Source organism: Stegostoma tigrinum, chromosome 21 (genome assembly GCF_030684315.1).
Source record: "Stegostoma tigrinum isolate sSteTig4 chromosome 21, sSteTig4.hap1, whole genome shotgun sequence".
Lineage (NCBI taxonomy): Eukaryota > Metazoa > Chordata > Chondrichthyes > Orectolobiformes > Stegostomatidae > Stegostoma > Stegostoma tigrinum.
Genome location: NC_081374.1, coordinates 17342320 through 17367706, shown reverse-complemented (window position 1 = coordinate 17367706; position 25387 = coordinate 17342320). Strand labels below are relative to the sequence as shown.

The window sequence follows — 25387 nt, the reverse complement described above, 5'->3', positions numbered from 1 at the left end:
AATGTGCTTCCTTTAGTTCAATTACTGCATGTTGAATTATTTAGGATTCACATAGAACCGTAAATTGCCAAATGTAATACAATTACAAAGTATCATTGTTATGGGACTGTATAAGTGCATATAAGCGAGACCTCAGAATACAATTTTTAAAACTTAGAACATTTATTGTAAAAAAAGATATGATATATATTAGTGAAATCTTAATAATTAAGTCTAATACAATATTTACTACAAAAGCTGGAATAAAGAGTATGTCGGTACTTCATTTTATTCATTAAACATGTACATTTTCCTTCATTACTGAAACTATGTTTAAATATTTACAGTTGTGGATGAGGTATTAAATAATTTCACTCTTTTCTAAAGTATAAATTTTTAAAAAATGATAGTCTCATTTGATGCCTAATTGACAGTGTGGCTATGGTGCTAAAGTGTGCCAGACTTGGAATTTGAAAAATGCACAGTAGTCATCACTGGCAACAGTTGTTCATCTAGATCAAGTAACATGTTTCACATCTTATGCAGTTATTTTGAACAAAAAGGGCCTGGGAAATTGTATTCCACATGGGTTCTTAAATCCTGCCATTTGTTATACCAACCATATCAAATAAAACTAATTTTGGAAATTTTTTCATTCCCAGATTTACTTTATTTTAAAAGAAACTTATCTTAGTGTGAAGCAATAGGAACAGGAATTCCTCACAGGAACTTCTATTGCCTTAAATCTTAATATTGAAGCCAACCTAATCTTGGTGTTTCTCCTAAAAACTCTCACCTCTAGCTATCGCTCTCAGGGCAGGCAATTTTCCTCTGTCATACAACTTATGCTAGCAGCCTGTGTTATTACGTCAGATTCCAGGCTATTCAGGCCTGTACACTTAAAATAATTGTATAACATCACAACACGTCCCAGCATTAAAAAGGTACCTGCCTCATCTCAGTGTTTGGTTAGTTATTTATGCAGTTCACAGTAACATCAAAAAGCATGGAACTTGAATGGTATTGAAATCTATGATATTGTAGCTGTGTTAATAGTTAGTGTTGGTAACAAATTTAAAAACTTGTATCTCAATGAGAGCCTGAGTCTTTGTTGAATATGCAATAGGGGCTATCATTAAACAAAAACTACAAAACATATCACAGTGGCAGTAAATAGGCACTAAAAGGCATCTGTGATCGTTAGTCAGTAGTAGTACATCGACACTAAATAGCTGAAAATATCATAGCAGCTTGGCAGTTGTGATTTTTCTCCCCCCTAATGATCACCAATCTGTCCCTGTCATACATGTAGCTAAATACTACAACCAAACTTAAAGGCTACGAACTTGCACTGAAGAACCATGAAAACTCTCTCTCACACACTTTCACAAACAAAAATAAAAAAAGGGGCCCAGCACAGTTCAGGAATAAAAACAGCTTCAAATAAAAGAGTGCTGAAAGGGCAGCTCCAATTTAAAAAAGTAATCCCGGAGCAAAAGTTCAGAAAATAAACAGGAAAACAAATAATTTCTTTACAAAACAAGCCTTATCTGTGTCTAAATGTTAGTTGATTGTGCCATTTTATTTTCTCGAAATGGCTTGTTAAAAAAGCATGAGACATCACTTTTGTTTTGGCATGAACACCTACAGACATAGGCCTGCAGCTTTTAATTAGCTACAAACCTAATAACAGAATTGAAGCCAGAGAACAAGAAAGCACTATGCTGTAATATAGACTTTTGCTCGCAATTTTTAAAGGCCATAAGGCTGTGCAAAAGAATGATGGGAAGCAAATATCCATCAATGTCCCAGCAATTCATTGACTTCCTATCAGAATGTCAAATCAAGTGAATCAATTTTTACTTTATGGATTAGCAGGTAACTAACAAAGGATGACAGACAGTCAAGCTTTTTCTCACTTTGGATACTGAAGGTTTAAGAATAACAATATCCTACGTACTTATGATGATTGTAGAGATCCTGATGCAAGTTTTTAAGATTGTTGACAATCAACTTATATTTCTGCGTCAATTTCAGGATGCACAGGCTTGAATTAATGCCATTCCTCCAACTCCAGCTGAAACAATGAACCAATTCTTGAAGATATCAACACAAAGGAAAGGAATATAATTTCACCAAAACCAATTTAGCCGAAAAAGTTAAAGTGCCTCTACACCTATCAACTGCTTCAGAAAAGCACTTCTGGACCAACTCAAAAAATAAACCACAGATGCTTTATTGGAAGTAGTACACGAGTGGGAGACAATTGTAAAGGATCAGTAGTATCTGAGAGTGTTTGACTCTGGAAAAACTAATATAGCCATCAATAGGTTCAGTGAGGACTGGTACATGTCTCACATACCAAGACAGTGCCCAGCATTTTGTGACATATGCAAATCACATCCCTCAAGAGGACATTGGGTTAAAACGTGTAGCAGGTCCAACTTTCCCTGAGAAACACAGTTCAACATAATGCTTCACAGCAGTGAAGAGCTAACCAAGGGACAACACTAATGCAAATTCCAAAGTTCATTTATGGCATGCAAGCACGTCATTGAAGGATAAGTAGTAACAACAATGATACAGCTTACAGACACAGTCATACAGTACACATGGTCAACATGGAAACTACATGGATGCAGTTGGAAAAACTAAGACATTTACCTCAATCTGAGTGTTACTGCCCAATCTTTAAATTCAATATAGCTCCTTGGAATGGATACTAGAAATTTTTTACATCATTGAATTAGAGGGTCCACCATTACTCTGCCAATATGCACGGATCTATATATCCTTATGATCCACAAGGCACATTCAAACTTGAATTAGAGAGTTGATGGTACAAAACAAAACAAATCTAGAAAGCTGTGCATCATAGTGATTGGTGCAGCTACATTACATGGGTTTTGAAGAAACATGGCACTGTAATGTTCATTTTTTAAAAACTTGTTTATGGGATACAGTTGTTACTAGCTGGCCAGCATTTATTACCCGTTCCCAATTTCCCACAGGGAAGTTAAGAGGGTCTAGGCCCAAAACATCAGCTTTTGTGCTCCTAAGATGCTGCTTGACCTGCTGCGTTCATCCAGCTCCACACTTTGTTATCTAAGAGTCAACCTTCTTGCCGTGTCCAGGGTCACACACAGGGCAGATCAGATAAAGATGGCAGATTTTGTTCCCCGATGGTTTGTGGTTGATATGGATAATTAAATGCTAGCTGAACAGATATATATATATATATATACACATAAAATTGTTAATCCCAAAATGAATAAAAGAGAGTTTCCTTTTCAATGTTAGTACAGTTAGAGCAAACCATTCTAAAAGACCTCAGAATTAAAAGTATTGGCTGGCCATTCTGGAGTGGACATGCTCCTAGCCCTTTCAATAATGCAGTAACTTCCACCGTGCTATGTTTGGAGGATCATAACATTCAAGAATTTAGGTGGCACAGTGGTTAATACTACTGCCTCACAGCGCCAGGAGGAGTGTACAGACTAAGTGCATTAGCCATGATAAATGCATGGTTACATGGAAAGGGTGGGGAGCTGGGACAGGATGGGATGCCCTTCAAACCATTGGTGGGCGGTCGATGGGCTGCACTGTAGGAATTCCAAATACCCACTTACAGAATGATAAGAGCATTTCTGAGACATTAAAGAATATGTTGGTAATGTTTCTGCCATATATATGTTTTTCTTTGTGCAGAGGATATTTAAGAGCAGAAATCTTGGCTGCAAAATTTGCAATGTGCAGAGGCAAAAGTTTAAAAAAAAGCTAAGAATGGAATATTTTAGGGATCTGAGCAACAATGGGATATGGCAAGATATATGGTAAAAATCAGACAAGGAGTCCAATGATGCCTGCTTCAATACGGATGCATCTTGCTCCATCTTTTGTTTTTCATAGAATATAGAATCACTATAGTGTGGAAACAGACCCTTCAGCCCAACAAGTCCACATCGACCCTCACAGCATCCCACGCAGACCCATCCTCCTATAATCCGCCTAATGTACACATCCCTGAACACTGGGGTAATTAACCTTGGCCAATCCACCTAGCCTGCACATCTTTGGACTACAGGAGGAAACCAGAGCACCCAGAGGAAACACACGGAGGCACAGGGAGAATATGCAAACTCCACCCTGAGGGTGGAATCAAATCTGGTCTTTGGTGCTGTGAGGCAGCAGTGCTAACTGCTGAGCCTCAATACAGATCCCCTATCCACTTACAGAATGTAGTTACAGCTTACTGCTCCAGCAAAATTAGTTTAACTCTATTGTGATCAGAGAAGGGTGTAGCTGTGCTAAAAATGTAAACCTATGTTCTAAATAATTGGGGAGGTTGAAAAGAGGGGAGATGATCCCTCCTCGTCTAATTGTAGCAACATAATAGAACATTGGAAAGCCCTATCTGCAGAAGCAAAAGAGGAGGAAACTGTGAGCAAGATATTTAACACACAATGCTCATTTATTTGCAGAGTTAGAATTGACTGTAGTATGTCTGTGAACTGCATGAGTGGAAGGAGGGGAAAATTTGCCACGGCAACAGCTTTTGGAGAAGTGATAATCTGGCTTTTGTCTTTTGAAAATCCATAGACCATATGTTATTCCTACTTTTGTACTGCTACAAACTTTGTTGAAGCTTATTGTCTTGAACGTATTAGGACATTCCTCACCATATGTCATACAGACTCACAAAAGGCCCAAAGATGGTAACTCTTGGTCCTGAAGTGTGCCCAGTCTACCTTGAATTATTCTAATTCTAACAGCAATTTTTCCTCAACTGTTTGAGTAACAAGCTATTTAATCCTGCTGCAATGAGGTGGCAACATGACTGGTGCTTGACACTTAGAAGGTGCTGCCATCAAGTCAAAAAGTTGTTCTGCCTATCAAAAACAAGTATTCTGCTACATGAATTTCAGTGCCAGCACAATGCCAGGAAAAGGCCATACAATCTACCAAACTTTGAGAAATACCAAATAGTATGTGTTTGGCTATTCATAACAATCAAGGTACTGACTGCATCCAAACAGCCTGTGCCTGCAAAACATGTAATGGTGTTTGACACTAGGTGTGATTCAAACAACTGAGCAACATTTGCAGCATAATCCTGAATGTGCAAATAATTACACCAATAAACAATTTAGCATTGCTAGTCAGGCTCACTGTGGGGCACTGGAATCTACATATATTAAGACACAGGGCCCAGTTCTTCGCACTGCAATGCTTAAACTCAATAAAACTGATGAGTCATTCATTGGGTAATTTTGCAGTACCACTCAGACCAGAAGAATCACAGAACGGAGATATTCTCTTGCATTTTTCACAGGTGCTGTCTGACATGCCAAGTATTTCTGGTATGTTGTGCTTTCAATTTAATATTTCTAGGATCCATTGTAATTTAGTTTTGCACAAATCACTTGAACAGGCACACAAGGTGTCACAATTGGCACAGCTATAGACCAAAGGGTGGTAGGCAAGCTTAGGCCTGATAGTTCTTCCTGATAGCTGGGACAGACATAGGCCAAAGGGCTTTCTCTTGTTGCATTAAAAATTTCTTTATGTTTCTCACTTTTGCACGGTGTGACTTTGTTGTAAAAACATTCTAACAGCTTAATGTGTATTGTAAGAGTAATAAAGACAGCCTGCAACAACAAAACATAGTTCAAGTTCAGATGTAAACGGGCCCAGGCAGAAATATGAAACACAAAACAGAGAAGTGCTTGCAAAGCAATATATTTGTCTAAACAAAGCTCAATTTTTGAAGAAAATACTGCTAGCCTGGTTTATTTTTGTGCAACTAGAAACACTCCCAAGTCAGATTGATGTTCAGCATAATTCTTTGTTTCCCTGTGTGCTTTCTAAATGATAGCACCAATTTTATGCCCAGTCCTGGGCAGCTTTGTGCAGCAATCATCCTAGTTAGAATTAGTTAGCACTTGTTACACATACAATGTTGTGAGATTTCCTTCAGCTTCAATCTTAACTGAAGGTTAACTGAAAATTATAAGCCACTGTAGGCACATTAGGTGGCAATTAGTGACCAGACATCCATATTTTGTCCTTGTCTTTGTATGCATTTAATATCAATATGTTTTCATCTTGTGTCTTACAAGTAATACAAATTGTACTACATTGTTAATGAGAAACCTTTAATTATCCCAAGACACTAAAGCTTATGTGTAAATACACATTTGTGTTACATTTTTCAGTCCGACCTACAGAAGGCTAACATAAATTGTTCAAATTAAATTATCTAATCAGATGCAAAAGTCATTTTGTCATAGCTGAATCTCAAAACGGAAATGTGTGGTGGTTCTTCCTCTTTCCATTCTTTTCAAACACATTGAAAAGAACAAAAGTAAAACATTTGTTTTATAATTTAGGGTATTTTTAAAATGATGATTTCAAGATGTAACGTTTAAAACAATTGTCAAAACTTGAAATAAAGCAACAGCTTTTAACAATCATAAAAATATCTTTCAAAGTCTGTATACTTTTAGGCTGTCAACCATTTTGTTACAGAATTGATGGGAGATTGCCAAACAAAGAGACCTATGGGTGCAGATGTATAGTTCCTGGTAGACAAGATGGTGAAGGTGGCATTTGGTATCCTTGCCTTCACTGGTCAGAACACTGAGTATAGGAGTTGGGACGTCATGTTGTGGCTGCACAGGACATTGATGAGGCCACTGTGTACAATTCTGATTGCTGTTAAACTTGAGAGGTTACAGAAAAGACTTACAAGGTGCTGTCAAGTTACAGAGAGAGACTGAATAGGCTTTGACTCTTTTCCCTGGAGCATTGGAGGCTGAGGGGTAACCTTAAAGGTTTACAAAATCATGACAGGCAAGGACATGGTGAATAGTCAAGTTCTTTTTCCTAGGGCAAAATTAGAGGGCATAGATTTAAAAAGTGAGAGGAGAAAGGTTTAAGGAGACCTGAGAGGCAACAATTTCAAGCAAAGGTGCGTGTATGGAGTGAGCTGCCCAAGGAAGTGGTGGAAACAAGTGCAATTACAACGTTTAAAATGCATCTGGATGGGTATATGAAATGGAAGGGTTTGGAGGGATATGGGGCAAATGCTGGCAAATGGGACTAGGTCAGATTGGGACGTCTGGTTGGCTTGGTCAAGTTGGCCTGAACTGGGGCTGTTCCGGGGCTATATGACTCTATGACAGATTAAAATCTATAAAATGTCCTAAATCTTAAGAACTAAACAGTTAAGCAGCTATTCTGTATCTTGCAGATATATGAGCAAAACTGCTGCAGATGCATAGGAAATATGAAATAAAAATAGGTAAAAAGTGCTGAAAATATTCAAGTGCTGCTAACTTCAAATCCATCAGGTAGATGAAAAGTCTGCATTTTTAAAAAATAAATTCAACTCATTCAGATTGCGGTTTTTATTTTAGCCAGTATAAAGTAAGTTCACCCATAATACACACTTAATTTCATGTATATTACCTTAAATTAAAAATTCTTATGTTGGCACTTAAACTGCTAAAGGTTTTGTTTGTTGTTATCTCTTTCCTCTGCAGACAGCCTAGGGTTACTTTTTTCCACTAGAAAAATATACTATGAATACTTGTCCATTAAATCCAAGTAACAGACACATGTACAAAAATACATTTTAATGTCTCATCACAACAATTTCAATATAGCTTCAAACTTGCAAACCTCTGTTGTATTGTGCCCAGGTCCATAACAAGAGGCATGTTGAAAGCTTAGAGATAATGGGAACTGCAGATGCTGGAGAATTCCAAGATGATAAAATGTGAGGCTGGATGAACACAGCAGGCCAAGCAGCATATCAGGAGCACAAAAGCTGACGTTTCGGGCCTAGACCCTTCATCAGAGAGGGGGATGGGGAGAGGGAACTGGAATAAATAGGGAGAGAGGGGGAGGCGGGCCGAAGATGGAGAGTAAAGAAGATAGGTGGAGAGAGTATAGGTGGGGAAGTAGGGAGGGGATAGGTCAGTCCAGGGAAGACGGACAGGTCAAGGAGGTGGGATGAGGTTAGTAGGTAGCTGGGGGTGCGGCTTGGGGTGGGAGGAAGGGATGGGTGAGAGGAAGAGCCGGTTAGGGAGGCAGAGACAGGTTGGACTGGTTTTGAGATGCAGTGGGTGGTGGGGAGGGGGAAGAGCTGGGCTGGTTGTGTGGTGCAGTGGGGGGAGGGGACGAACTAGGCTGGTTTAGGGATGCAGTAGGGGAAGGGGAGATTTTGAAACTGGTGAAGTCCACATTGATACCATATGGCTGCAGGGTTCCCAGGCAGAATATGAGTTGCTGTTCCTGCAACCTTCGGGTGGCATCATTGTGGCAGTGCAGGAGGCCCATGATGGACATGTCATCTAGAGAATGGGAGGGGGGAGTGGAAATGGTTTGCGACTGGGAGGTGCAGTTGTTTGTTGCGAACTGAGCAGAGGTGTTCTGCAAAGCGGTCCCCAAGCCTCCGCTTGGTTTCCCCAATGTAGAGGAAGAGGCACCGGGTACAGTGGATGCAGTATACCACATTGGCAGATGTGCAGGTGAACCTCTGCTTAATGTGGAATGTCATTTTGGGGCCTGGGATAGGGGTGAGGGAGGAGGTGTGGGGACAAGTGTAGCATTTCCTGCGGTTGCAGGGGAAGGTGCTGGGTGTGGTGGGGTTGGAGGGCAGTGTGGAGCGAACAAGGGAGTCACGGAGAGAGTGGTCTCTCCGGAAAGCAGACAGGGGAGGGGATGGAAAAAGGTCTTGGGTGGTGGGGTCGGATTGTAAATGGCGGAAGTGTCGGAGGATGATGCGTTGTATCCGGAGGTTGGTAGGGTGGTGTGTGAGAACGAGGGGGATCGTCTTAGGGCGGTTGAGGCGGGGGCGGGGTGTGAGGGATGTGTTGCGGGAAATACGGGAGATGCGGTCAAGGGCGTTCTCGATCACTGTGGGGGGAAAGATGCGGTCCTTAAAGAACTTGGACATCTGGGATGTGCGGGAGTGGAATGTCTTATCGTGGGAGCAGACGCGGCGGAGGCGGAGGAATTGGGAATAGGGGATGGAATTGTTGCAGGAGGGTGGGTGGGAGGAGGTGTATTCTAGGTAGCTGTGGGAGTCGGTGGGCTTGAAATGGACATCAGTTACAAGCTGGTTGAGAGACCACTCTCTCCGTGACTCCCTTGTTCGCTCCACACTGCCCTCCAACCCCACCACACCCGGCACCTTCCCCTGCAACCGCAGGAAATGCTACACTTGTCCCCACACCTCCTCCCTCACCCCTATCCCAGGCCCCAAGATGACATTCCACATTAAGCAGAGGTTCACCTGCACATCTGCCAATGTGGTATACTGCATCCACTGTACCCGGTGCCTCTTCCTCTACATTGGGGAAACCAAGCGGAGGCTTGGGGACCGCTTTGCAGAACACCTCTGCTCAGTTCGCAACAAACAACTGCACCTCCCAGTCGCAAACCATTTCCACTCCCCCCTCCCATTCTCTAGATGACATGTCCATCATGGGCCTCCTGCACTGCCACAATGATGCCACCCGAAGGTTGCAGGAACAGCAACTCATATTCTGCCTGGGAACCCTGCAGCCATATGGTATCAATGTGGACTTCACCAGTTTCAAAATCTCCCCTTCCCCTACTGCATCCCTAAACCAGCCTAGTTCGTCCCCTCCCCCCACTGCACCACACAACCAGCCCAGCTCTTCCCCCTCCCCACCACCCACTGCATCTCAAAACCAGTCCAACCTGTCTCTGCCTCCCTAACCGGCTCTTCCTCTCACCCATCCCTTCCTCCCACCCCAAGCCGCACCCCCAGCTACCTACTAACCTCATCCCACCTCCTTGACCTGTCCGTCTTCCCTGGACTGACCTATCCCCTCCCTACCTCCCCACCTATACTCTCTCCACCTATCTTCTTTACTCTCCATCTTCGGCCCGCCTCCCCCTCTCTCCCTATTTATTCCAGTTCCCTCTCCCCATCCCCCTCTCTGATGAAGGGTCTAGGCCCGAAACGTCAGCTTTTGTGCTCCTGAGATGCTGCTTGGCCTGCTGTGTTCATCCAGCCTCACATTTTATTATGTTGAAAGCTTAATTGCTTTGACAACAATAAAAGGATTTTATTAATGATAATCAATTTAGAATATACTGTTAACAGCTGTGGAATTGATTAATTAAACTCACCAATTTACTCCTTAAATTAACCAATATAATGCAACATTGCCAGTACCTGACAAAGTTTATATGGTGTGTCTTATTTTAATCCTGTCTTACTGAGCTTCAAAATAAGTGGTAGTCAACTTGACACTGCAGTTATATTCCATGAGGTGTGAAGGCCATGCGGATTTTTTGGAGTTGAATAGAAATACAGCTCTATAAAGTCACACTGCAACATTTACACAGATGCAAAGCTGATGACACAATATTTTTTGCAGCTACAATTGAAAGCCCACAGAAGTTGAATCATTAATAGGCAGTTGGTGATGGAGAACTCAGAACAATGAGAAACCAAAGGAATGGGATTAATTGGGTACATCTTTAAAAAGAAAATCAGCACAGGTTCAACAGGGTATACTTCCCCCCATCAGTGCTGTAAAATTCTATGATTCTAATGTCTGCAATAACATACCACAAAACATCACTGAAACAGTTTAGAAAGAGGAAGCTAAATTAGCAAAGATGTACTGTGTAAGTGCTAGCTATACTCATTTCAATCATTTCCTATGCACCATGAGTTGACAAAATGAAAAGGAGGAATCTATTCTATTTTCTAAATCTTTCTGCATAATTGAGCTTTTCCTCTTTGATGGTAATCAATGGTTTCCTTCTTCAAAATAGTTTGAAAGATAAGAACAGAAAAATAACTTTTTTCCTAAACTGAATGACCATGTAGTACTCTTGTTGATTCAAGAACTAAACGTGGCATTTTATTATTTTTGGAAACTGTGGAGTGTTTAGGGGAGCCAGCAACTGTTCTCCAATATAAATTCTCAAGTTCCAGAAAACAGTTCTCCTATCATCAGTCTTTGAAGTCTCATTGAAACTATGAAAACACTTGAATACTTCTAAAGAAGTCTGGTGTGTATTCAGAGTTCAGAAAATGAAGGAGTGATCTAATTTGAGGGGTTTAGATGCAATGATTGAACTCAATGCAGTAGATACAAAACTCACTTCCTATTGTGGGAAATCCTGAACAAAGAGGAACAATCTTTAAATTTAGAGCAAGGTTCTACATCTAAAAAAAAAAGTGGTGAGAATATGAACTTGTTACCATAGGAAAGGGTGAAGTGAATAGCGTGTATGAATTAGATTTAAGGGAAACTAGCTAAATTTATGAGGGAGAAAGATCTAAATGCCAGATTTAGATGAGAAACTATTAGGAGAAATTCAGAAGCAGCAGAAAAAAATACAATGGGCCATTTGGGCCGAAAGGATATACAGCATAGAAGTCAGCAAATGTAAATTTATGCAAATATCGTGACAGGTTGCAAAGAAATACCGAATTGGCAAAATAAAAGAAAATACCACAACCAGAGACACAATTGACTCCATATACACTGTTGCCCTGTTCTGAACCACAACTAATTTTTCAACTTGTTCTAACTTGCTCTGTGATTACCAACAAGCCTGGAGATCAACTCTCGTTCAAAGAGGACAGGAGGGCATGCCAGGAGCATTAAAAATGAAATATCAATCTGGTGAAGCTATGAAGCAAGTCTATTTGTGTGCACAAAAGCATAATCAACAATTGATAGTCAAAACCAAGCAATTCCACAAATGATGGATTAGCTCTAAGCTCTTCAGTCCTGCCACATCTGGTTTTAAATTGTAGTGGATAAATTAAAACAATTCACGAGAGGAGAAGGAGGATCTGCAAATATCCATATCCTCAATATTGGGGGAGCCCAGCTGTGCAAAAGGCAAGACTGAAGCACTTGTAACCATTTTTCAGCCAGAAGTGCCATGTAGAAGATCCATCTCAGCCACTTCCAGAGGTCCACAGCATCACAGATGCCAGTCTTCAGCCACTAAATTCCTCGAAGTGACATCAAGAAACCGCTGAGGACATTAGATAATACAAAGTTATGGGCTCTTATGACATTCTGGCAATAGTACCGAAGATTTATGCTCCAGAACTTGCTATGTCCCCATACAAGCTGTTCAAGTATGGCTACAACACTGGTATCTACCAGACAATGTGGAAAATTGCTCAGATATGTCCTGTACATAAAAAGCAGCAAAACTTCAACCCACGTGAGCACCTTCCAAATGCACTACCATTACCATCTAGAAGGATAAGGAAAACAGACACATGGGAATACCATCATCTGCATGCTCTCCAAGCCACTCACCATTCCGACTTGAAAACAGACATAAACATCATTCCTTGACTATCACTCAAGTCAAAATCCTGCAACTCCCTCCTTAACAGTAGCGTGGATGTATTTACACTAAATGGACTGCAGGGATTCAAGAAGGCAGCTGACCAACACTTTTGAGGGTAATTGGGGATATGTAATAAACACTAGCCAATGAAATCCACATCTTCCGAATGAATAAGTAAAACAAAAAGCTTCATACTGCACAAGTGAATAGCAAATATAGGATAGAAAGATTTTGCTGCAAGCCATCAAGAATGTGTTGATAAACTTTAGCTACATGAGTTTCTCCAATTCATATCTTCTTAACAGCAATTAGAAATGGGCTGCAATTTTTAAAAATATTCTGAATTTAATATAGGTAAAGTAGGTAACTGGTCACATTAACAAACGGATAAAAAAAACTTTGAAATGAATGATATTGTGACCAGTAGACTAGTGGGAGGAGAGAGAGGCATATACTCTTAGTCTCAGTCGTAAAAGTGCTGATCAAGACTTCTGAATGTTATGCCTCAAGAGGAGAATTTCAAATGCATTAATGAGCTATTTTTCAATTACTTGCATCAATCACTGTATGATGCTTCTCAGGGAAACAGTGCCAGATGATTCAGTTGTATGTTGTAAATCCCTATCCACTGGAAACTAGTCTGAGACAATACCAACTCATTCCAAACAGGATCCCAACAGTGAACAGAAAAGAAATTTTCATCTCATTTGAACTCTGTTTCCAGAAGTAAAAGGTTATTATCTGATCTATTGTATAAGAGTATAGACATGAACAGATGTTTTCCCCTATAGGGCAATCTTGAATAAGGGGTCACACTTTTAGGATAAGGAGTCACAGTTCTAAAACAGAGATGAAGAGAATTACATCTCAGTTGTGAATCTGTGGAATTCACTACCCTAGATTGCAGTCAATGCCAGGGCATTTAATAGGAGATAGTTTTTTTAAAAGTGTTGAGTTGAGGGGTTACAGTGAGCAGCAGAAAAATGGAGTTGAGGCCGAAATGAGATCAGCAGCGATCATATTGAATGGCAGAGCAGGCTCGAGGGGCTGATTGCTTACTCCTGCTCAGAGTTCTTATGTTGTTACGTCTCCAATTAAATCATCTTAAAATTGGAATGCCTTGTCTGGAGTCAAGTGTGAGCAACAACATTGTTTGGGCATAACTAACCTGCAGTTATAAGTGAAGAAGCATCATTCCACACCAATTAAGTTTTTGTCTATCTTCCTTCCAAATGATTAAGTATGAACTCAAATTGCAACAGGATAATGACGAGGATTGATAACTTAAAACATATGTTAAATATGAACTAAAAATCTGGTAATATGCAAACTGCAGTAGGCAGCAAACTAAAGCTTCAATGGTGATTCCTAAGCCCCAAAATTTAAACAAATCCAGTGGGTATCAACTTGTACACACTCTAGTATCATTCTGCATAAATTTCAGACTGTGTGGCGTACCATATAAAAGGGTTTCAAAAGAATGCAATGCAAGACATGAGATAGTAGGAATTGCCGATGCTGGAGAATCTGAGATAACAAGGTTACGAGCTGGATTAACACAGCAGGCCAAGCAGCAGAGGAGCATTTTGGGTCGAGACACTTCTTCAGAAAATGAAGAAGGGTCTTGACCCAAAACATCAGCTTTCCCGCTCCTCTGATGCGGCTTGGCCTGCTGTGCTCATCCAGCTCTATGCAATGTAAGACATATTTGCTATACTTCTCACATCCAACAGTCCATAAATAAAACAATAGGTGGAATTTTCCTAAGCCCAGAACAATTTGGACAAGGTCACTCGGTTAGGAAGATATGGCAAGATTAGAAAAGTTAGTCTCTCAACAAAGAAAATAAATTCACATTTTCAAAGAGAAGTTTGACTAATTAGATAAGAATCTTGACACTTGTTCTTTCTGGCCTTTACTCTGACTACCAGCCCCCAGCCACTCAGAGAATACTTGATGGGCAGTGACCATTTGCACCACCGTCTATGAAGGTTGATACTGGCAAAGCAACAATCTCACACGTCATCATGGCACATTTTTAACTCACTTAGAACACAGTTAATCACATGAATTCTGCACTATGGGGCACACTGACATTTTCTTGTAATGCTATTGCAAGACTGCTTTATATGCAGGGACAAGTACACATCTCATGCACCACAGCAGCGTGCACTTTCGGCCTTTTCACTTGCTATCTTAATACTTACTCACTTCGCACATCCTGGGATGCTCACAACATTTCTGTCATGTATTTTTTCACCTCATGCTGAACTTAAAAGCTCATAGTGCTTCTGCCTTGCTTTTCAGCACAGACACAAAGCCAGCAGCTTGTCACAACTGTCAGCTGTGATCACTCAAGGGGGTGGATATGTTGCTGCAGTGCCATGACACATAGAACAAACTCCAGCGAGCTTTCACAGCAAACACACTGTGCTTCAGCCAAATGGCCAGGTCTCAAAGGCTAAGGATGTGTAGTCCTTGGTTCAGTCAAGTGGGACTGTCATCAGCCAACAGGTACCAAAATAGTCAGTCAAGGGCATCATCCACTCTCAATCCATGGGCTTTGACAAAGGCAGCCATCAATTGATGTAATGGTAATCTAGATCAGGCGTTCAATATTGATCCTGGTCTAGGGAATGCATCGCATCAGTCTTTCAATCCAGTGCAAACCGTTTGGGAATTAGCAGTAAGTCAATCGGATAGTTGCACAGAAATCAGCCAGGGGCTATCATTCCAAGTTGAGGGGTAGGGGAGAAATGGTCAGTCCTGAGATTCACTTTCTGAAAGTCAAGGTGGAATAATTAGAGGCCACCACTGTAAAAGGTAAGTTTGGGAAGTAAAATGTCAGGTTTGGGGACTGTATGATGAAATGCAGAGTGGCCAGTCATTGTGATGAGAGAGACAATGGTGCATTTGAGGACATTGACCCACCTTTCAGGAATCAGTCACCACCACCCTACTTCAAAAGGGGACAGTGCTTAACAATGGTTAGCATGGCTATGTGACAAGCCCAGAGCTCAGTGAGTATTGTTAGGAGATGAAGACTTAAATGGAAGAATTGAGTGGAAGATGTGGAAGCTCAGTACCGATGATGTCAACAGGTAGTGCAAGGAAGGAAAGAACATGAACCCCATTTCTGGGGTTACCAAGCTGAGCTTGTGACACAGTGCAAGGAGTGACCTGTGTGCCTTTCATTCTTATATGAATCGCAAATATGCAATGGAGATGGAAGAAACTGCTATCATTCCTGGAGACGGTGGTGCAAGTGCTTTTTTCTGTCTAAGCACAGAGGCTCCAATTATGAGTGATGTGAGGTCCTTCAAAAGTGCTCTTGCATAGCACAGTTTAAAAATATCCTTGATCAAAGGGTCATAAAACATGAACTGTGTGCAATGATAAACTATGTAGGATACAAATCCTGGTCACAAGCAACCTTGACCATGTCATTAAACGTTACAGATTGATTAGTCATCTCTGTAAAGCACAAGTAATCACCTTAAAAGTGTTACTTGTGGTCATAATTCTCGGTATTAAAAGTTGCATAAGGGCATGGAGCAGATTTCTTCTCACCTTGAACTTCAAATATTCAGCAAAATACTGTTGCATGCAAATGCAATGCTGCCTTTGGTGATGTAGGTAAGTGATGGCTGGCAAGGTTTCAACAGCTCTATTACTGTACAGGTGCAGCATGTGTCAGAATCAGGACCACTATCAAAAGTGACATATACAGACAATTCATGGCATTCCTTGTCAAAGTACTCTATGTCCCACTGTATTGAGGATTGTAAGCTGCAAGTTGTATTTTAAGTGTATGTTGATGCCTCACATTACGAGGGACCTGTTCTGTTCACAATATTCTCCATAGGTTTGTTGGAACATTGACCAAATCACCTCCAAGTTACACACCATCTGGACTTAGAAGTATATCACTGATACTGGGTCAAAATCCTGGAATTCCCTCCCTCACAGCCTGGTGGGTCAACCTACAGAAGACAATCTGCAGTGGTTCAGAAAAGCAGCTTACCATTACCTTCAAGGGCAACTAGAAATGGGTAATAAATGTTAGCAGAAACAGCAACATCCATGCCAATAGGTAATAAAATACGAGGCTGGATGAACACAGCAGGCATCTGAAGGGTCTAGGCCCGAAACGTCAGCTTTTGTGCTCCTGAGATGCTGCTTGGCCTGCTGTGTTCATCCAGCCTCACATTTTATTATCTTGGATTCTCCAGCATCTGCAGTTCCCATTATCACTGATCCATGTCAATGGATCCAGCTGCAGTAGGAGCTCTCGTCACTATGGCTGATGCACAACAAAAGGTGCAGAAAAATTGAAGGAGAGTAAAGGTGTTAGTAAGCCCTGGACCAGCAGCAACTTCCAGTGGCTGCCAAACAGCCTCCACATGAAATTTCTACAGCAAATGGCACCCTTTAGGGGGAGGAAGCCCAGAGTCCATTGCTCTCTGTGCCATTTCCTCAGGACGGACAAGGTGCATTGTTGCCACAGACCGAGGATGTCTCAGGATATCACAGAACTGTGCTATCTGCTGAAGCAGGACCTATGCCCGAAGGTATGGGTGGCAATCCTAATTAATGTGGCTGTCAAAAGGGGCAGACTGCTAATTTTCAGTACAACAGAATACTTCCAAAGATGTATTGTAGGCCTGTTTGGAATCTCCAAATTGTCAACCCACAATAATATCAAGGTCTTTACTGATAGTTTGTTCTACATCACGCCACTTCATCTCATTTCCCAGTGACAAGGTCAGCGCTCCTCCTGAGCAGTAGATTTTATTGACTTAGCTGGCTTCTGCACCTACCCAGAGTGTATGGCACTTTAGACTGTATGCACCATATCATAACTTGGCTGAATTAATCACAGAAAAAGGAGTTCCATTCCATGAACGTACATCTCATCTTTGATCACTGGTACCACATCTTAGAAGTCTGCACCAGATAATGTGAAAACGGCTTTATGTCTGTATCCTAGAGAACTCTTCCTGCTTCATTTCAAGGGCAAGGTGCATTTCAAGGAAGGGTACTGGGAGACCAGATCTATCGTCTACAACTATGCCTGATGACACCACCATGTATACCCCAAACTGAGGCCAAGCATAAATGTGATGCAACCCAATCCTCCACCAGGACCACGGTAGAGTTGATGGTAGGCCTCCTGTAATTGAGATTCTGATGGTTCGATTGGTCTGGGGAACCATACAGACCTGCCAGATTGCGTTACATAATACTAGCATGTTGGGTCCTTGACAAATGAATCAGGCTAAGAGGGGATGCTGAAAAGTTGTCGTCCAAGGACAACCAGAACTGATTGGAGAAATATTTTCAGCATTGTAGAGAGCGGCACATAATAGCACAACAGGATTTAATTGATAACAATCTCCAACAGACATGAGCTAGGTGCGGTGATCATTCATTCACTGCAAACTTGGTGTTCCTTGAAAGGCAAATTGCCCCCATTTGTTCCCAGAAGCAATAGCAGTGTTTATGTTTGTTTTTCACCTAATTCAAAGACATTCATGTTTTCAACAATTTAAAAGTTTTCCGACACATTGACAATGACAAAATGCTGTGCTTTACAGGGTGATGGGCAGTGCTACACTTTTCCTTCGGCAATGGATCCAGCTACACCATGATTGCTGCACAACAAAGGCCCAGAAAAATTGAGAGGGCTACATACATGTCAGCAAGCTCAGGACAGGTAGTCTGTGTGGTTTGATTCTTGCAACAGCAGTTACAATGACAGTCAGAATGTTGATGTCATGTGGCAATGCCTCTGCAAATGAGCTTCTTTTTCAAAACAGTCATCCATCCATGCAAGTACCCTTAAAAGCTTTTTTTTATTCCATTCATACAACTATATGAAGAGCTATATGTGGCTGCAGCAAATGACCAGGTGAGCAGCTGAACTTGAAGTATGGCTAAAATCCACAATGGTCCCAGCAGTGGAGATTACATCCACTGCTGGTGATTTCACGATAGTGCAAGCGTGGTGCCACAGAGGAATGGTGCATACATGATGATGTTAAGCAGTAGGGAATTGAAAATAGGTAACTAGTTATAATTCACAGACAGAAACATTCCTTGGAAGTTAAAGTCAATTTTTGGTAAAATTCAGCCAATGTTTCTATTAAGTTTTGTCACCATCATAATTACTTAAAGTACAGTTAAGCTGATTAGAAATGAACAATTTCTTTTGCTGATTAAGACAATATTCAACCTGCTAATTAGCATGTTCTATTAAAATAGCGAGAGAAAAGACAAAGGCATTTATCCTATAAAAAGCAGACAGACAATCACTGCAAATTTAGGGAGACCGGACAAGATCAATTATCTGGATATGTTGCTGCTTGAAATAATTGAACTTCCAGTCATATTCAACTGAACATTGAGGTAATAAAAAAAATGCTGTTTCAGTAACTGTTATATGAATATCAGTCACTGAATGAGTTGCTTTGGTACTATACATTAAGTAGCACCAATATATTATTAGAATGATCAGGAAAACAAGAATATTTAGAAATTATACAACCACAAAATAGTCTTAAATATTGCTACAGCACCACGAAGCATGTGCCATTCAAAACTTACGTGCAGTTCACCATATGAACTAACAAATTAAGCACCCTGCATACACAAGAAAATAATTGTCATTCCAGAACATGAAGACAAAGCTATTTTCGTATTCTATTAAAAGTGAACTTTTTACATCAGGAGATCTAGTGCTAATGTCTCTTTTGATTTTATATTTGCAGTTTTAGCATGAACTATCATCTTAGCATTATTCAATACGTTTCCTAAAAGAATGAATGTGAAACTTGTGATTGAGATATCTACTTTGGTTGTTTTAAACAATATCACAATCCTTGAATGATAGGTAGCAGTATCATGATGAACAATTAAGCCCATTTATTGTGTATTAATTGTCTATAATCTTAAGAATTATAGTATTTCACTAACAAATTCAAAAGCTAATCACACGACAGTGTTTTATAATATATAAAATACAGGAAAGTAGGCAACACCAGAGGAGATTAAATCAATCTCATCGTAAAGCCATCAAGTAACCTATGCACATTAAATTATTCCTGACTACTGCATGTAAATCTGAATTATTACTTCAGTGATTGAAAAACAGCTTTATTATTTATGAATGATTATTCATCTCTTTTCTGAATAAAATGTATTAATCAATATTCAACCCTCTGACTTCTTGAAGGCATATTAATGGACCTATTTGAATTTTTCAAAATATTAATTTTATTTGAACTGCAATAATTAAAACAGATCATGGATTCTCGCTTTGAAGTTGCATTCTTCTGTAGATTATGGATATTTTGTGCTGTGTAAGGAGAATTCTGAGAGCCATAAAAAATGTTAATTAGCCTTGCTTATGATTCTGTCACTAAACTAATCCTTGTAATTTTACCTCTGTGGCTGCCTTTCATTTCACATTCAAATAGATGAGTAAAATTTTCTACCGTTCAAAGAATATGTTAAATGTCAAAATGAAATGGTGCTCTGATAAGAGAATATTATGGCCCTTTTGAAGACTATGCTCTGGGATGCAAAACCCTCCCTCCACTAAATTATCCAAGTTATAATACTCACATAATCAACTGTTAAATAAATCTGACATTTTTGAAACACGTCTGATCTTCTTTTACCTATCATAAGCAGTATTTGGAGCCAAAATAATTGCAGAAGATGTACCTTCAATATTTTGATCTATGGCTGATAAATGTGCATGCTTCTTACCAAGGTATTTATTTAAAATCAGTATTTTGGCCACTGTAGATTGAAAAGTTATAGCCATGCACGTGTGGGCGTAAGGCCGACTCAATGCTCAAAACTTTTGTTTGAAGAGGAAACCTTAAGCAAGGATAAATTACTTTTGCATTGAGATGGTGCATAATTTAGAGAGGAGGACATGATCGACATTTTTCAAGCAGGTCCAGTTCCTGACAAGAACAGATCGATTCAACAAAAAAAACTCACTACAGGTTTATCAGGATGGATGTTTATACGCTGTTTCCACAAACAAAAAAGAGAGATTTTTTCATTGCTTGACTAAAGACTTGTTAAAATAATCTGCCTTGGTTACCTCAGAACATAGACTTAGGAAACACATCTTCCAAAATACTTTAATAAAACACAACCACTGACGTAATAGTCTCAACTATTTCATTTGATTAAGAAACTTTTGATTAATAAATGACTATAATTCTAATGATTATAAGCTCTGGAGATGAACGTGAAGATAATTTCTACTTCTGAATTAAGCATAGTTCAGATAATTTTAATGCCTGTTTTTGGATGAGACCAGATGACAGGATGTTATGACAGCATCCTTCAACGTCCAATGATAAAAATGGATATCCCAAACTGAAAGTCCACTTTATGTTCAGAGAGCTTTCAAAGAAGACTGACCAAAGTCTGATCAGAATCAGGTGAAATTTGTAAAGCAGAAAGAAGAGCATGCAAAAACCTAATGCTGAAGAAATACCAAAAGTTCAGGCCCACCCAACTTTTAAAATATGAAAGAGAACGATTGCTCAGTCCAGCAAACCTATTCCTTGTGTTACAATCCCAAACAAAACTGGCAAATTATGCTACCTGTTAAAACTATCTTGAGCAAGGTGGATCATTGTTATAATCTAGTTTGATAGACCACAATCTTTTAAATAGAATGGCTGAGGTTTGACCTCAGAGGTTTATTAAATCATGAGGGGCGCAGAGAAGGTGAATAGCAAGGGTCTTTTCCCTAGGGTGGGGGTGTTCAAAATTAGAGGATATATTTTTAAGGTGAAAGGAGAAAGAATGGGGAAAAAAAAGGACTCAAGGTGCAACTTTTTACACAGTTTGTGTGTGGAATGAATTGCCAGAGAAGTGGTGAGTGCAGGTACAGTTATAAATTTAAAAAACATTTGGGTAAGTATATGAATAAGAAAGATTTGGAGGGATACGGGCCAAATGTAAGAACATGGGACTAACTTAATTTAGGAACATGGTCGGCGTGAACCAGTTGGATCGAAGGGTCTGTTTCCATGCTGTATGATGCTTTGACTCTATAATGTGTGCAAGAACCAAGGACAAAGAAAATAAGTACCAGCATTCTAGGGCAAATTTAAACAAACTTGAACAAAACAAACATAAGCAATAATGATTATACAGGTACAACATAGAAGAAAGAATTATTGTAAACTGTATTTACTTCATATATAAAACTAAATACTAACTTCCAGGATTAGCATGAGGTAAACATGAGTTAACAGATAAACTGTGGTTGAACATCACATAGGCCTCACTCTAAATGGCCAGAAGAGTGAAGACAGTTGTTAGGGACACTGTGGATCACTAATACTCTGCCTCCAAAAGTGTTGTTGTTGTAATGAGGTCAGCCAGATGGACTTCATAGAATAAAAGTTCTCTGATTAGGGTTGTTAATCTGGACTGACATAAAAAGCTTGAGTATCAGGGTACTGACATTCTGGTACCTGACTCTGCAGGAGACAGTTCTGTAGTTTTGAACTGTTCATCTGAAAATAAAAGCTGACTTGGTGACAGACTACCGGCCTCTGTAGAGTTATTTCAAAAAAGGATTTCTAATTCTTCATTTCTGAAGATTTGTCTTAGAAAGCCCTCAAAGTCTCTTACATGAATTGCTTCAACGACTGTTCATGGCTGTGTAGTCCAAATCTTTCAATAGGAAGTTTCCCAGGGCTCAAGACTTCTCCCAAAACATCCAAATATAGGCATAATTATCAAAAAGCTCATTTCACCAAGCTGCAGCTAAATTTTCCAGGTTACAACTTTTCTCAATAACAATAAGCAAATAATGCTCATGGATTTCCTCAACCTCACTGAGCTGCACCAAACCATCGATGACTCCCAGAGATTCTTACGGAGATAGCAAGGACGGCAGATGCTGGAGTCAGAGACAACACAAAGTGGAGCTGGAGAAACACAGCAGATCAGACAGTATCAAAGGAGCAGGAAAGTTGAGGTATCGGGTCAGGACCTTCTGAGGAAGGGTCCTCACCTGTAATGTCGACTTTCCTGTTCCTCTGATACTGCCTGACCTGCTGTATTCCTCCAGCTCCACTTTGTCCCAGAGCTTCTTCATATCTCTACATTTTTGCCATGACGAACTCCTTGTGACTTCTGAGCACTGGTTGGAGTCTGCTAACAGCAAAACTGCTGTTTCCAGAAGTCTTTTACACCTATTTGCTTCAGCACTAAACAACTGCACCTCCCAGTCAGAAACCATTTCAGCTCCCCCTCCCATTCCTCAGACAACAACATGTCTATCCTGGGCCTCCTGCAGTGCCACAACAATGCCACCTGAAGGTTGCAGGAACAGCACCTCATATTCCACTTGGGAACCCTGCAGCCCAATGGTATCAATGTGGACTTCACAAGCTTCAAAATCTCCCCTCCCCCTACTGCATCCCAAAACCAGCCCAGCTTGTCCCTGTCTCCCTAACTTGTCCTTCCTCCCACCTCTCCCTTCCTCCCACCCTAAGCCCCACACCCATCTCCTACCTACAAGCCTCATCACGCCCTCTTGACCTGTCTGTCCTCCCTGGACTGACCTATCTCCTCCCTAACTCTCCACCCTCACTCACGTTTACTGGCTCCATCCCTGCCTCTTTGACCTGTCTGTCTCCTCTCCACCTATCTTCTCCTCTATCCACCTTCCCCCTCTCTCCCTATTTATTTCAGAACCCCCTTTCCCTCCCCCATTTCTGAAGGGGGGGTCTAGGCCTGAATCATCAGCTTTCCTGCTCCTCTGATGCTGCTTGGCCTGTTGTGTTCATCCAGCTCTACACCTTGCTTCAGCAGTCTCTCAGCTTCAAAGGTGCTATTCATTCCTCTCCCGTGAAAGGCAACTATACTGAAACCAAAGAAGTGAGCTCCGCCCATCTCCACGATGACTAGTCTGTTAGGTGCTATCCTAGGGTTTGCTGAATACTGCCTCTGGACATCTTTTCAGACACAATGCTTCTAGCTGAGTAATCCCATTGTCAAAAAATCTTACCTTTCTAACTGTTAATTTCTCAAAACAACATGATTCCAACCTTTTAAGTGTATTGGGTTTCAAGATATTTTAATTGCACTGTTCCGATTTTCTACAGTTAATTCTTAATTCCTCAAACTAAAAATAGTGGAGTTAAACACACCAGTCATGAACGAGATTTCTGAACCATTTGCACAGATAATAGAAATACACTTTGGGAACTCCATGAATTTTAATTTTTTTAACATTAATTCACAGATGAAGGAGTTACTGGCTAGGCCAGCATTTATTGTCCACTCCTAATTGCCCAGAGGATCTGGAACCGCATGTAGTCCAGTCCGGGTAAGGATGGCTGATTTCCTGCCCTATAGGACATTAGTCAATAAGGCTATGGAAAGCACAAAAGATTCACTGGCTACAAGAAGGACAATTTTATGACTTCAGCATGAATAGATGACCAATACTTAAATGGGTATTAAAAAGGAGACTACTAAACTTTCAGTAATGTAAGAATTCTTCAACCATACATTTGATTAAAATCTGTTTGCATTCTAGTTGCTAATCTCATTACTGAAGCATGAAATGGTATGAGCAATTTGTGTGCAAGGATGTAGGAGTTGAAATGTCATACATAGCATTTTAAAAAATTCTTATACCTAAAGTCTCAAATGTTCCATTCTTGATTCGACTTTTTGGCATCATTTACATTAACCTTCTACTTTGACTATTCATACTAATGACCAGTCACAAATAAAGTTCTTTGACGTGATATAAAGCACGTTAGAAATGCAGCCTTAAGACTATTGCTGGGAAGGAACTGCAGAAATGCAAAGCAAAAGAAACGTCATATTTTTGACACGGCAGAAGTCATATCACCTACTTAAGTAAGTGTTTATTTAGATGCTTGCATTAGTACCTTTTTTTGTATAAAGTTATCAGAGTTTACATGAAATAGCACACAAGAGATTGGAATCCACAGTCTGTTACTCATCATGACATTATTATTCAGGAGGACTCTAATTAACTAGTGATGGTATCATTATTACTTTTACATACTCTTTCGGGTGAAGATATTCAACACATTTACTTTGCTAGAGAAAGAATTATGGAAAATTAAAGCAGTCTCAATACCGTTTTAGGTAATTTCCCTGTGCTTAATATGTTCCAGTAGGCTTTTCTAAAAAAACACTTTTAAAGGTGGCTCCATTAATAGTTTAGTGAAGCTAATATACTGCACATAATTTCAAGAATTATGCATTTCTTTCTCAGAAAACTGGCAACATTAGATTTGACAGTGGATATCAACTTTTTTTACTTTCAAATGTTGAAAGCGTGGCCTGTTAAAAAGCCAAAATATTTATCCAAGAAACAGTACAAAGTTTAATGTGCTGGTATGAGCAGTACTGTATGCAAACAGTATTTGAAAACAAATTGTTAAATCTTTCAAATAGTTTCAAGTTTTAATTATTAATAAATCTCTAAATATTTTTTCAAAAAACACAAACATTGCTCAGTGATCAGTCTAGAGTCAAAGTCAGACTATTGTAGGTTTAAATCCCACAACATACTTAAGCACAGAAGTTGAGGCTGATACTCCAGCGCAGTATAGAGTGCAACATGGCCTATCAGAGATGGTAGTCTTCAAATACAACAGAGGCTGTGTCTGCTATTCCAGGCGGGCAAAGAAGATTCTATTTTGAGGAAGGGAGGAATCGCAAAGTACTGACCAATATTTATTGCTTAAATCACACAAAATTAAATTTAATTAGTCATTATCACTCTAATGTTAGTTGGGTCTTGCTCTGCTTAAATCAGATGTTACATTTCCTACTTTACAATATTTTCTACATTTCCAAAAGCATACCTTAAATTAAAGCTTTAACGTGAACTTGGAACATCTGTAGATCATGAAGGCCACTATCAAACCCAAGATTTTCTTCATTTTTAATTTCTTAGCATATTCATTTGCTTATATTCATTTGCCTCAATTTGTTTAAAATTGAA

The 25387-nt window shown here is 39.9% G+C and overlaps 1 protein-coding gene across 2 annotated transcripts in view; it reads right to left on the bottom strand.

The window, feature by feature from the left end:
* rassf5 (Ras association domain family member 5) overlaps positions 1–25387 on the bottom strand; it is a 110578-nt gene that overhangs the window by 42462 nt on the left and 42729 nt on the right. The window lies entirely within an intron of this gene.